This window comes from Theobroma cacao, chromosome 6 (genome assembly GCF_053813885.1).
Source record: "Theobroma cacao isolate CCN51 chromosome 6, ASM5381388v1, whole genome shotgun sequence".
NCBI classification, from domain to species: Eukaryota; Viridiplantae; Streptophyta; class Magnoliopsida; order Malvales; family Malvaceae; genus Theobroma; species Theobroma cacao.
The window spans coordinates 9,714,885-9,728,113 of record NC_142644.1 but is presented as its reverse complement, the minus strand read 5'-3'; the positions used below and the strand labels follow the sequence as shown (position 1 = coordinate 9,728,113).

The window sequence follows — 13,229 nt, the reverse complement described above, 5'->3', positions numbered from 1 at the left end:
TGCCCTTTATGTATTTTATGAAATGAGAACGGGATTAAAACGGGATTTTTGATGTTTTAGGAATAAATGTGACAAATAAAAATATATTGTATTGATTATGAAATTGAGTAATTTGAGGCTACAAATTGACTTGAAAAATATATATTTTCCTAGGAATGGCTTATGAGAAATGAGTATATGTGGCTATATTTTGTGAATGCATTGGGAAATTTATGTAAGTTGTTTTACTATGCAGGCTGGATAAATAAATAAAAGCCACGTTATACTGTCGAAATTTTATTAAAATTGGTGGGTTAGTCACTGCAGTGACGGGTTTCCGTGGACTGCCTATTAGAGGGGTACGGTAAACCCAGTTATATAGTTACTCCGGTTGTAGAGGCGAGGAGGGTAACTCCTGGGGTAGTATTAGAGCTCACTTCACGTCGAACCCCCACGTGAATGTGTAACTCGGCCAACGCCAAGGAACGGCTGGTTTTTAAAAATAAAAATGTGTTTCACGTGTGAATATTTTAACACCCTTGGCAGACTCGGTTAGATGCCTCGGCCAAGGTATCCCCGAGGATTAGTTTTGGCTTGAGCCTTGTTTTAATAAAAGACATAAGCCTTAACAATTGTTTTGGTAAATTACAAATATTTTATGGTTTAAGAAATAAATTGAAAACATTATGAAATGGGTTGAAATTTGTTGTTTAAACTTACCTCAATTTTACTTTAGATATTTATGATAATGTCTGTTTACTCATTGGGATTGCAAAATCTCACCCAACTCCTTTCCACCCATTTCAGGTTCAGTATAGACTGTAGATAGCTGATCTCATGGAGGACTACCATTGGATCTGCATTTTCCAAACCGTAGGTTCACAGTCCTCTTTACTTTTGTTTATTCGGGGGCCCTCTTGTTATTGTAAATTAAATTAAATATTTTGGCTTACTGTATTTCAGTATGTATAAATTTATTTAGCTTTTACGCTATAAAAATTATTCAGTATAACTCTATAAATATTGTTTTATAAGAAAATAGAATATTTTCCTTAATATTTCTTTTATTTTCTTATTATATTCAAATAACCGTAATTTTGTTTTAAATGAAGATTTTAGACTTTTAAACTCATTTTGAATATGAATTATGTGTTTTGTACTTGTATATTACGTTTTAGCCAGTTTCGAAATTTTTGAGAAAAAAATGACCAAAATACCCCTATGTGGCGAAAATTTTATTTTGATTGTTTTTGATCTAAAATAGTGTATATTCTCTAAAAACTCGATATTTAACAACGATTGCTCACAAGAAAGGAAAGAAACTGATATGTAAGCCTTACGGGGTTTCGGTTGGCATTCCGGATAATGAGTGTCAATCAGGGACGTTGCGGCGATTGTCATGGGCTTGAGGGAGGTTCCGGGTCGTGACAAAGCAAGTAATTAAATTAGTAAATTTAGTGAAATTTAAAATATTTAAATTAATTAAGGTTTTATTTAATGAAAAATAATGATTTAATAATTTAACTAATCAAATGAAAAAAAGTTTTTTTAATTAAGAAATTAGTTCAATATTTAAATTAAGTAAGCCGTTATGGCAAATTCTACAGTAAGGTCATTATTTTTAACCTTACTGTAAGGTCAATTAATAAATACCGTTTAATTTACGAGATTAAATAGTAACCTTTGATTTAAAACTGATAAAGAAACCTATAAACCAGTTCAACCGGTTAATAAAAAAGTAAAATTAAAAAGTCAATAGAAATAAGAACTCTCTCTGATAGAGGAGTTAGGGAAGATGAGGACTTTCCCCAACAGACTATATTCTCTCTTAGTGGAGGAATTTTTTTTGAATTATTTTATTGTGAATTCAGCGTTACAGCGCTGTGTATTGAAGCAACACTGCCTTTGGACCACCATTCGTACCCTTTGATCTCGAGTCGTGGAACTAGTGTAGCATTGTTTACCAGCAGCCTAACCTTCTCCTGCAATGTCAACCTTCCAAGAAGGTCTTTCACTCAAACCGATATCAGCATCGAAACCTTGCAAAACGACAAGAATATTCTTTAAGTTTCTGTTTGATTAGGAGGCGCATAAATTACTGCAACCTGCTGACAAAATTCTCAAGACAATGGCAATTGAGCTTGCTGAGTATCAGGTTGTAATACCCAGCACCCTCGTTGGACATAAATAAGATCTTATTGATCAAATGAATGATTGTTTAATGTGAATTGGTGTCACGACCCGGAACTCCCCATCGAGCCCGTGACAACCGCCGCGAAGCCTCGACAAACATTCTTCACCCCGAATGTCGATCGAAACCTCGCAAGGCTCTCGTATCAGCTTTCGCACTTCCCCGGTGAGCAATAGTTATCAAATAATCAAAATACGAAGGATTACAAATCATTTCCAAATCATAACATAACATTTTTTTTTTGCTCACAGGGGCATTTTCGTCATTTCTGTCGAAAACCTCGAAACTTGCTAAAAATGTAGTAGGTAAGCCGAAAATATATACTTAATGAGAAAAAAAAAATTAAGTATCTAAAACGTTCATTTGAAGTGAAAATTTGACCATTTGAATATGATAAAAATATTCAATAAAATAAACTATTTTCTTGTAAAATAATTTTCATATAAAACTATCGGTACATAATTCTTATAGCGTAAAAGATAATTATATTCATATATACTATAAAGCAAATAACCAAAGCATAAAATTTCTTTTACAGTGACACGTGGGCCCATATCTATCCAAAATGCATCGGAAGCTGGAAACCTACAGCTTTTACCGATTCGAGTCCAAATGAAGGTCCGTGTTCAAGTCAGCTAACTATGGAATTCCCTGAGCCTGAAATGTGAGGAAATGAGGGTGGTGAGATTATAAAATCCCAGTGAGTAAACAGATACCATCTAAACTATCTAAAGTCGAGTAAATGGAGACAATTAAAATAAATCATCATACTGTAATTTCATTACCATTCAACTCATTTCAACCAAATAAAATCAATCCATAAAAATCGAGTAATCAACTTGGCTTATGAATTTCTTAAAACTTTGGCTCGTGCCAAAACTCATACTCAGTGATACCTTGCGCAGGGCATCTAACCGAGTCTGCTAAGGCTGTTAAAATTTTGTATACACTTAAAATATATTTTTGTTTGAGAAAAATACAGCCGTTCCTTGGCGTTGGCTGAGTTCCCCTTCACGTGGTGGTTTGGCGTGAAGTGAACCCTAAGCTATACCCCAGGAGATACCCTACGCGCCTCTCCGTTCGAGGTAATAATATAATTGAGTTTGCCGTGCCCCTCTAATAGGCTGGTCCACGGAACCCCCTCTGCAGTAAATAATTAATATATACTCCACCAATTCAATAAAATTCATTCTAGCATGGCATGACAATTTATCGTAATCTAGCCTCTCAAGGCTGAATACACAATATAAATAATTATAACACCAAAATCAGTTTAGCCATTCATGCTCATTTATTGTCATAAGCCATTCAATTTAAAACCATAAATTTGCAACACAAACTAGCAGTCTCCAATTATTTTATTTTCAAAACCAATATTCGATTTTCTAGAAAATTTATAAAATCATTTTATAAAATCACAATTTCCCTTAAAACATAACAATTTACCATTTAAACTCATTTTCTATAAAATCACACAATTGTATAAAACTACTCTAGATCATTAAGACGATAATAAGTTTACTCACAATGTCTAGAATGCAGACTTTCGAAGCACTCTGTCTACTGGTCCTCTGATGCAATTTCATTGCCTTTATTGGAGGACTCACCACCTTGACACAGTACAAAATCGAGAATTTCACTAAGTTGGTACTAAATCAAAATTAAACTAATTTAGACTACCAATGCATGATATGGAATGCAAAAATGCACTAGTAACTATCTAAACCCGGTATTGGCCTAATTCGTCTTATCACCCGATTAAATTCCTAACGGGTTCGTTTAAACTCCAATTTAATTCTTTTCAGTTTCTATACCTCAATTGCACCCAAATTAACTTAATGTCCCTCAGTGTGATGCAAATTATCAGTCCCAACAGCAAATTACGAAAATACCCCTAGTGGGTAAAAATTCGTATTTTTGCTCCGAAAATTCTCATTATTTTTCTAGGCTCATAATTCATTATTCCTTAACCAATTCTCCTAGAATAAAATCAAACTCATCCTCACTCACTACATGGTAAATTCAGCCATTAATGGTTGGGGGAGAAAATAAATTCATTTCTTGTTGTTTTGTTTCTAAATATGCTAAACTAACTAAAAACACTAACATAAATTAAAATCAAATAAATCCAACAACTTTCTCTCTCCTAACCCATTTTTTCAGAATTGAATTCATCATGAAAACATGTAATTTAATCATGAAAAATAAAGAGAAATGCTTGGGAATAAGAAAACTCAAGCTTAATAGAAAAAATCTCACCTTTTTCACTTAATTTTCTTGAAAATTCACACTTTTTCTTTGATTTTCTCTCTCTAGGGTTTTGTTTTCTCCTTTCTCTCTTTTGTTTCTTGCTTGGCCGAATGCTGAAGAAGAAGAATGGGTGGGCTGATTTTTTTTTATGCCTTTTTATTGTTTAATGAAATAATATTATTTTATTCATATTTTAAATATTTTATTAATTCATTTTTTTTTCTAGCCATCCACTTGTCCTATTTTTCTCACCATGCATTCCCTTTGACTTATCCAAGTCTTAAGTGAAATTTTCAGATTTTTCCAAAGTTTTGGTGGAGCAAATTTTTCAAAATTACACTTTTGCCCCCGAACTTTTCAAAAATTACATTTTTACCCCAAAAATTGAAAATTTTCCATAATGCATAATTTTCACTCCTCATACTCATTTCACACTCCAAATAATTAAATTTGATCAAAATCCTTTCAAAAAATTAAATTTTCGATTTCAAATGGTAAAATTACCATTTTACCCTTTTACTCCAAATTATACCGAAATTAAAATTTTTCACTTCTAAACCTCAAATCTTACTCCAATAAGTCAAATGGGGCCAAAAATCTTTTCTAAAAATTTCCATTTTGTCCCCAGGTGGCAAATGACCATTTTGCCCCTAGATAGCGAAAATTCCAATTTGACTCCAAATTGATCCTCGAACTCCGAATCACCATATTAACCCATTCTGGGACTTTAAAATTCTTAATTTCATTGTAAATTCTCTATTTGATCTAGTTCGAGGCTTAAATCAACTTTATTTTACCTCTAGGTACAATACCGACTTTTGTAAATTTTTCAAGACTCTCTTAGCATGTAAACATGCTATCCACTACATGTATGTCATCACAAATATTTCTGTAGAGTCGGGCTTGTCATCTTCTCCCCCACTTGGATCAACCATATGATCCTCCTTCTTGATTGACTTCGACATCCGGCTAAATATTAATATTTTAATATTATTTTATTAATAAAATATTATTTTATTCTAAAAATTTTATCTTGTCTCCTTGGTACCAAAAATACCTTATTATGCCTCACTTGACTTCCAAATCGCCTTTTATCTCACAAATTCTCCTCCGATAAAATTATTATTATTTTATTATTATTTTCTCACTTGCGAAACATTTTATCCTAAACTACTCTTTTCGTCTTTTATCACTTCTAAACATTTTAATTGACCTCAATTTGCATTCGATCAACTTTATTTATCACCATATCAAAGTATGGGGTATTTCAATCTCTCCCATTTAAATAGAATTCGTCCTCGAATTCCTGTCGATGTTGCGTTATCAATCTCCTTCTATGCTCCTACTCCTTGTTCCTTCTATAGGGACATTCAATTTATTTCCCTCGTTCACCTTCAGTTAAATTAAATGCTTTATTTACGGTAATTATCATCCTTTGGAATCGGATCAGTAATACTTTTCACAACCATGATCTCTTATATCTAGACACTAAGCATGCCTTTATCACCATTATTACATTTGAACCATAACTTCATCTCAATTATACCGATTTCGATCACATATCATACTTACTTATGTATACCTATTCATCGTTTTATTAATTTGCTCCATACCAATTTTCTCAACGTTGATTCATCCATCTTATACTGGTCCAAACCCTTCCTTTAACGGAGTTCCATTAAAAACTTAAACAATTCAAGGTTTACTTTCAAAGTCATTCACAACTTTAATCGTTCATTACATGTCTGTTAACACTTTAGCTCACTAACCTCTGTGGACACTATTTCAAAATCTCCCAATTACCGAGAACCATTCTTCACTTCAGTTAGAAAAATTATCAATTTCATATATACATATATACATGCATTTTCAAATGTCAACCTCTCTCTTTATATATAGGAATCCATGTGTTCACATGCCTTGGACTACATTCCCCCTTTATTCATCCATATCCTAATCCTAGTTTCAATATAATAATTCTTATAGTGCATGTCAACCTTCTTATTATACTTGTATATAACTTCATATCATTCATATCATTTCCAACCATATGTTTGAGTTTCCTTATACTATATATCATTCATCACAATGTCATCTCCATTGAATTATAATCTATTATATGTGTATGCTTTATAATCCTATTGATGCCTCAAAGATTTATCTCAACTTGATCATTGCATCTCATGCAATACCACAATTCCTAAGAGTCATCCTTTTTGTCTTTAATCATCTTTCATGCCTCTATATTACCTTGTATCTTTCTTGCATTACGATATTGATTTGTCACTTAAGACTCAAACCCATTTGAATCATGTATGCCTTAAGCATTTTCGAATTCCAATTTCCATAATATATTAGGAAAGTTTCATTATCTGACTTCATTTTCAAGGTCAACTTCTATCATCCTTTGTTCCACTCCTTCATATGAACATAACATCATTCTTCCTTAACTAATTTATAATTTGTACTTGAAATTGTAAAACTTAAAACTAGATTATCCTCAAGTATTTTTCAATACTAATACTAATATCACTCTCAACTTACAACTTCTTTTTATAATCACATAACTTAGTGCTTGCTTTAACGAGATCCAGAGCAAAACTTCTCTTGAGTATTTCCTTGGGAATATCTATCTTAAACTTATGTCTCACAGCATGTGATCCCTTAACTTGTGATTTAGCCGTTAGGCTTCTCAGTAAGTTTTAAAAATTTTACGTTTCATACTTGCTGTGTATGATTATAATCTCTTCTCAAAGATGTTTATGTATTCCTAAAACACTTAATCTTAAAGATATATAAATACGTACTCATCCATTCAATCTCTAACTTATCTTCATAGGTTTTTAGGGTGCCACACAATTAGCCTCATGTTGTTACTAACCCTTGTCATTTTACTGTATTAAAACAGATATTACAAATTCTCGTAATGATATTCTATATAAACTGATTTTCTATACCAGTCTCGTAATTCTTCCTTCACACTTTCATTATTTGGTATCTCATCTCAATATAGTCATTTCAAGAATCTTTCAATTTTTTTTTCTTTTAATTATATGCCTATATACAAGGCAATAAAGAAGTTTTTCAATTCATTTGGGTAAACATTCTCTAGAATATTTAAGACTCCCAGATAACAAAACACAATGACCAACAACCAAAATTCAATTTGTAAGCTCATTATCGTGTCACTCCCATCTTACTCATGTATCATAGGCGTGAGATATTCGGAGCATTATAGCGTTGAACAATCAATGTTGAAGTACTGTAGCTATTAGAAATTTTCTCATCAAAGCTATTTGTTTGCATTCAAAGTCACCACATCAATCATTCTCAACTAGTGGTTTCCCTTTTAGATATATATCATGAGTTCCATAAGTATAGGTACCTTCTATTTTCTTGTCATACACACTAAGCTAGATTAATACTTTCATCTCATGTCATCTTTTGACTTTTATCAACATTCATAAAATTTCACCTCATAACATCCTTTCCATACAGTGTAATAAATTCATGATACATATACCACTCCACACATAAGTTGCTTACTATCTACAACTTTCCTCAAATTTATTGTTATCCCTATCCAATTATCTTCTTTGTCTTATACTCCAATAATCTTATTGACTTTCGGTATAATTAACTACGAAAACAGCTCAGCTTCCTCCTTATTTTATTCTCACAATCCTTACTGAATCAAAATTTTATATTCCCCATATTCCATAATTTAACTTCATTGGGTTATATTTGTGCCCAACTATTATCTCATAGTGTCATAACATCACTGAATAATCCCCTTCATGCTTAAATTACAATCATTAACGTAATCACATTATCCATTCCGAATGTCATTTATAACCTTATTGCTTCCTTCTATAACCTTCCTCAATAATTATATTACCAATTTATCTCTATCATACTAAAAGATTCCCATGCATATCCAATTATTTAAACTGCTATTTTACATTCCGTTCGAGTCATACAAAATAAAAGCCACTCCTAACTCCTTTACACAAGTAACTACTACATCTTCCCTTAAACGACATTTGCCTAGATTTATGACAATACAACTTCAACTAAAGTATTAAACATCTTTAGATTCCTCATTGTCCTGATCCGGGCACATCAATGGATCCTCTTCCTCCTGAGATTTTCTCCTTTGTTCTTCAATCCAGGCTTGTTGTATTCTCTTATATTCTTCATCACTCACCGGTGTAGCATTTCTTCCACAACCGGGAGGAAAATGTCGTACACCTGACACTTTTCTAAGAGGTTTACTTGCCACTGTTACTTTCTCCTTATCCTTTTCTGGTTGTCCCCTTACATTTCTCCCACAACCTGGTGGAAAGTGTCGGACTACTGTCACGCTCTTCCTAGAACAAATACCTCCTTCGGCTATCCTTAATTTCCCCCTTTCTTTAACATGTTCCTTAGATTTTCTCAAAAGGGAACCTCTTATGCTTACATTAATATTATTACTATCTGCACTTTTTGGACTAGGTTCGGACTGCCATCAGCTCCTAGCAGTAGAATCTAGCGATCCCTCGCTAATACTATGAGAGGCGTCGGGACTACCGTCTCTCTCAGACATGGTGTATGTGTCACCAGCGCACCTCAAAACCTATATGCAATCAAATAGTAATTGTTTAATTATTTATGCATCTAAAAAAATAGGTAGATTTCTATATGTAGATGAATACATTCTATTCAATCTAACCTAACTTAACTTAACTTAACTGGACTTGGGGCCACGCAGTGTCAGTGTAGATTTCTTAAAACAACCTTAAAATCAAAAACTTTAAAATCCAAAGCTTTAAAATCAAAATATCTGATCTTTAAACCATGCTCTGATACCAATCTAAATTGTCACGACCCGGAACTCCCCATCGAGCCCGTGACAACCGCCGTGAAGCCTCGACAAACATTCTTCACCCCGAATGTCGATCGAAACCTCGCAAGGCTCTCGTATCAGCTTTCGCACTTCCCCGGTGAGCAATAGTTATCAAATAATCAAAATACGAAGGATTACAAATCATTTCCAAATCATAACATAACATTTTTTTTTGCTCACAGGGGCATTTTCGTCATTTCTGTCGAAAACCTCGAAACTTGCTAAAAATGTAGTAGGTAAGCCGAAAATATATACTTAATGAGAAAAAAAAAATTAAGTATCTAAAACGTTCATTTGAAGTGAAAATTTGACCATTTGAATATGATAAAAATATTCAATAAAATAAACTATTTTCTTGTAAAATAATTTTCATAAAACTATCGGTACATAATTCTTATAGCGTAAAAGATAATTATATTCATATATACTATAAAGCAAATAACCAAAGCATAAAATTTCTTTTACAGTGACACGTGGGCCCATATCTATCCAAAATGCATCGGAAGCTGGAAACCTATAGCTTTTACCGATTCGAGTTCAAATGAAGGTCCGTGTTCAAGTCAGCTAACTATGGAATTCCCTGAGCCTGAAATGTGAGGAAATGAGGGTGGTGAGATTATAAAATCCCAGTGAGTAAACAGATACCATCTAAACTATCTAAAGTCGAGTAAATGGAGACAATTAAAATAAATCATCATACTGTAATTTCATTACCATTCAACTCATTTCAACCAAATAAAATCAATCCATAAAAATCGAGTAATCAACTTGGCTTATGAATTTCTTAAAACTTTGGCTCGTGCCAAAACTCATACTCAGTGATACCTTGCGCAGGGCATCTAACCGAGTCCGCCAAGGCTGTTAAAATTTTGTATACACTTAAAATATATTTTTGTTTGAGAAAAATACAGTCGTTCCTTGGCGTTGGCTGAGTTCCCCTTCACGTGGTGGTTTGGCGTGAAGTGAACCCTAAGCTATACCCTAGGAGATACCCTAAGCACCTCTCCGTTCGAGGTAATAATATAATGGAGTTTGCCGTGCCCCTCTAATAGGCTGGTCCACGGAACCCCCTCTGCAGTAAATAATTAATATATACTCCACCAATTCAATAAAATTCATTCTAGCATGGCATGACAATTTATCGTAATCTAGCCTCTCAAGGCTGAATACACAATATAAATAATTATAACACCAAAATCAGTTTAGCCATTCATGCTCATTTATTGTCATAAGCCATTCAATTTAAAACCATAAATTTGCAACACAAACTAGCAGTCTCCAATTACTTTATTTTCAAAACCAATATTCGATTTTCTAGAAAATTTATAAAATCATTTTATAAAATCACAATTTCCCTTAAAACATAACAATTTACCATTTAAACTCATTTTCTATAAAATCACACAATTGTATAAAACTACTCTAGATCATTAAGACGATAATAAGTTTACTCACAATGTCTAGAATGCAGACTTTCGAAGCACTCTGTCTACTGGTCCTCTGATGCAATTTCATTGCCTTTATTGGAGGACTCACCACCTTGACACAGTACAAAATCGAGAATTTCACTAAGTTGGTACTAAATCAAAATTAAACTAATTTAGACTACCAATGCATGATATGGAATGCAAAAATGCACTGGTAACTATCTAAACCCGGTATTGGCCTAATTCGTCTTATCACCCGATTAAATTCCTAACGGGTTCGTTTAAACTCCAATTTAATTCTTTTCAGTTTCTATACCTCAATTGCACCCAAATTAACTTAATGTCCCTCAGTGTGATGCAAATTATCAGTCCCAACAGCAAATTACGAAAATACCCCTAGTGGGTAAAAATTCGTATTTTTGCTCCGAAAATTCCCATTATTTTTCTAGGCTCATAATTCATTATTCCTTAACCAATTCTCCTAGAATAAAATCAAACTCATCCTCACTCACTACATGGTAAATTCAGCCATTAATGGTTGAGGGAGAAAATAAATTCTTTTCTTGTTGTTTTGTTTCTAAATATGCTAAACTAACTAAAAACACTAACATAAATTAAAATCAAATAAATCCAACAACTTTCTCTCTCCTAACCCATATTTTCAGAATTGAATTCATCATGAAAACATGTAATTTAATCATGAAAAATAAAGAGAAATGCTTGGGAATAAGAAAACTCAAGCTTAATAGAAAAAATCTCACCTTTTTCACTTAATTTTCTTGAAAATTCACACTTTTTCTTTGATTTTCTCTCTCTAGGGTTTTGTTTTCTCCTTTCTCTCTTTTTTTTCTTGCTTGGCCGAATGCTGAAGAAGAAGAATGGGTGGGCTGATTTTTTTTTATGCCTTTTTATTGTTTAATGAAATAATATTATTTTATTCATATTTTAAATATTTTATTAATTCATTTTTTTTTCTAGCCATCCACTTGTCCTATTTTTCTCACCATGCATTCCCTTTGACTTATCCAAGTCTTAAGTGAAATTTCCAGATTTTTCCAAAGTTTTGGTGGAGCAAATTTTTCAAAATTACACTTTTGCCCCCGAACTTTTCAAAAATTACATTTTTACCCCAAAAATTGAAAATTTTCCATAATGCATAATTTTCACTCCTCATACTCATTTCACACTCCAAATAATTAAATTTGATCAAAATCCTTTCAAAAAATTAAATTTTCGATTTCAAATGGTAAAATTACCATTTTACCCTTTTACTCCAAATTATACCGAAATTAAAATTTTTCACTTCTAAACCTCAAATCTTACTCCAATAAGTCAAATGGGGCCAAAAATCTTTTCTAAAAATTTTCATTTTGTCCCCAGGTGGCAAATGACCATTTTACCCCTGGATAACGAAAATTTCAGTTTGACTCCAAATTGATCCTCGAACTCCGAATCACCATATTAACCCATTCTGGGACTTTAAAATTCTTAATTTCATTGTAAATTCTCTATTTGATCTAGTTCGAGGCTTAAATCAACTTTATTGTACCTCTAGGTACAATACCGACTTTTGTAAATTTTTCAAGACTCTCTTAGCATGTAAACATGCTATCCACCACATGTATGTCATCACAAATATTTCTGTAGAGTCGGGCTTGTCATCTTCTCCCCCACTTGGATCAACCATATGATCCTCCTTCTTGATTGACTTCGACATCCGGCTAAATATTAATATTTTAATATTATTTTATTAATAAAATATTATTTTATTCTAAAAATTTTATCTTGTCTCCTTGGTACCAAAAATACCTTATTATGCCTCACTTGACTTCCAAATCGCCTTTTATCTCACAAATTCTCCTCCGATAAAATTATTATTATTTTATTATTATTTTCTCACTTGCGAAACATTTTATCCTAAACTACTCCTTTCGTCTTTTATCACTTCTAAACATTTTAATTGACCTCAATTTGCATTCGATCAACTTTATTTATCACCATATCAAAGTATGGGGTATTTGAATTGGCGTGCTAAAGAGCGACAAAGGATGAAAGGAGCGTTCAAGAATAAAATGCTTCGTGCGTGCAAAAATAACAATTAGATAATAATATTTTTGGTGGAGAAGAATTAGTAAGCTAAAGGATGATTCGAAAGTAAACCAAGAGGTAATAATGCGTTTCGGGACCAAATAAGGCAAGTGAAAAATTTTGAAATAAAATAATATTTTATTCAATAAAATAATATTAAAATATTAATATTTTATATGTTGTTGGAATTAGTCATGAAAAATGAAATATGACTAATTTAAGTGGGGGAGAAGAAGTAAAGAAGAATTTTGAAGGAAAGCGACGATAATTGTGATAACGTGATTTTATTAAATCGAGCTAACGCGGGTAAGTAAATATTTAAATATTATGGTGACACACGTTGAAATGCGATCTCGATATTTTGATTATACACGTGTAAGAAAAGAAAGATAGAAGGAAATTAGAA

The 13,229-nt window shown here is 32.5% G+C and overlaps 2 long non-coding RNA genes across 2 annotated transcripts; both read right to left on the bottom strand.

The window, feature by feature from the left end:
* Positions 1 to 2,627: 2,627 nt before the first annotated feature.
* Positions 2,628 to 4,529, bottom strand: LOC148762076 (uncharacterized). Its single transcript, XR_016026889.1, has 3 exons — positions 4,430 to 4,529; positions 3,697 to 3,780; positions 2,628 to 2,827 (listed from the first exon to the last, which is right to left on the bottom strand). It is a non-coding gene; the product is annotated as an uncharacterized LOC148762076 (long non-coding RNA).
* Positions 4,530 to 9,659: 5,130 nt separating this feature from the next.
* Positions 9,660 to 11,596, bottom strand: LOC148762075 (uncharacterized). Its single transcript, XR_016027231.1, has 3 exons — positions 11,497 to 11,596; positions 10,764 to 10,847; positions 9,660 to 9,894 (listed from the first exon to the last, which is right to left on the bottom strand). It is a non-coding gene; the product is annotated as an uncharacterized LOC148762075 (long non-coding RNA).
* Between the last annotated feature and the right edge of the window lie 1,633 nt (positions 11,597 to 13,229).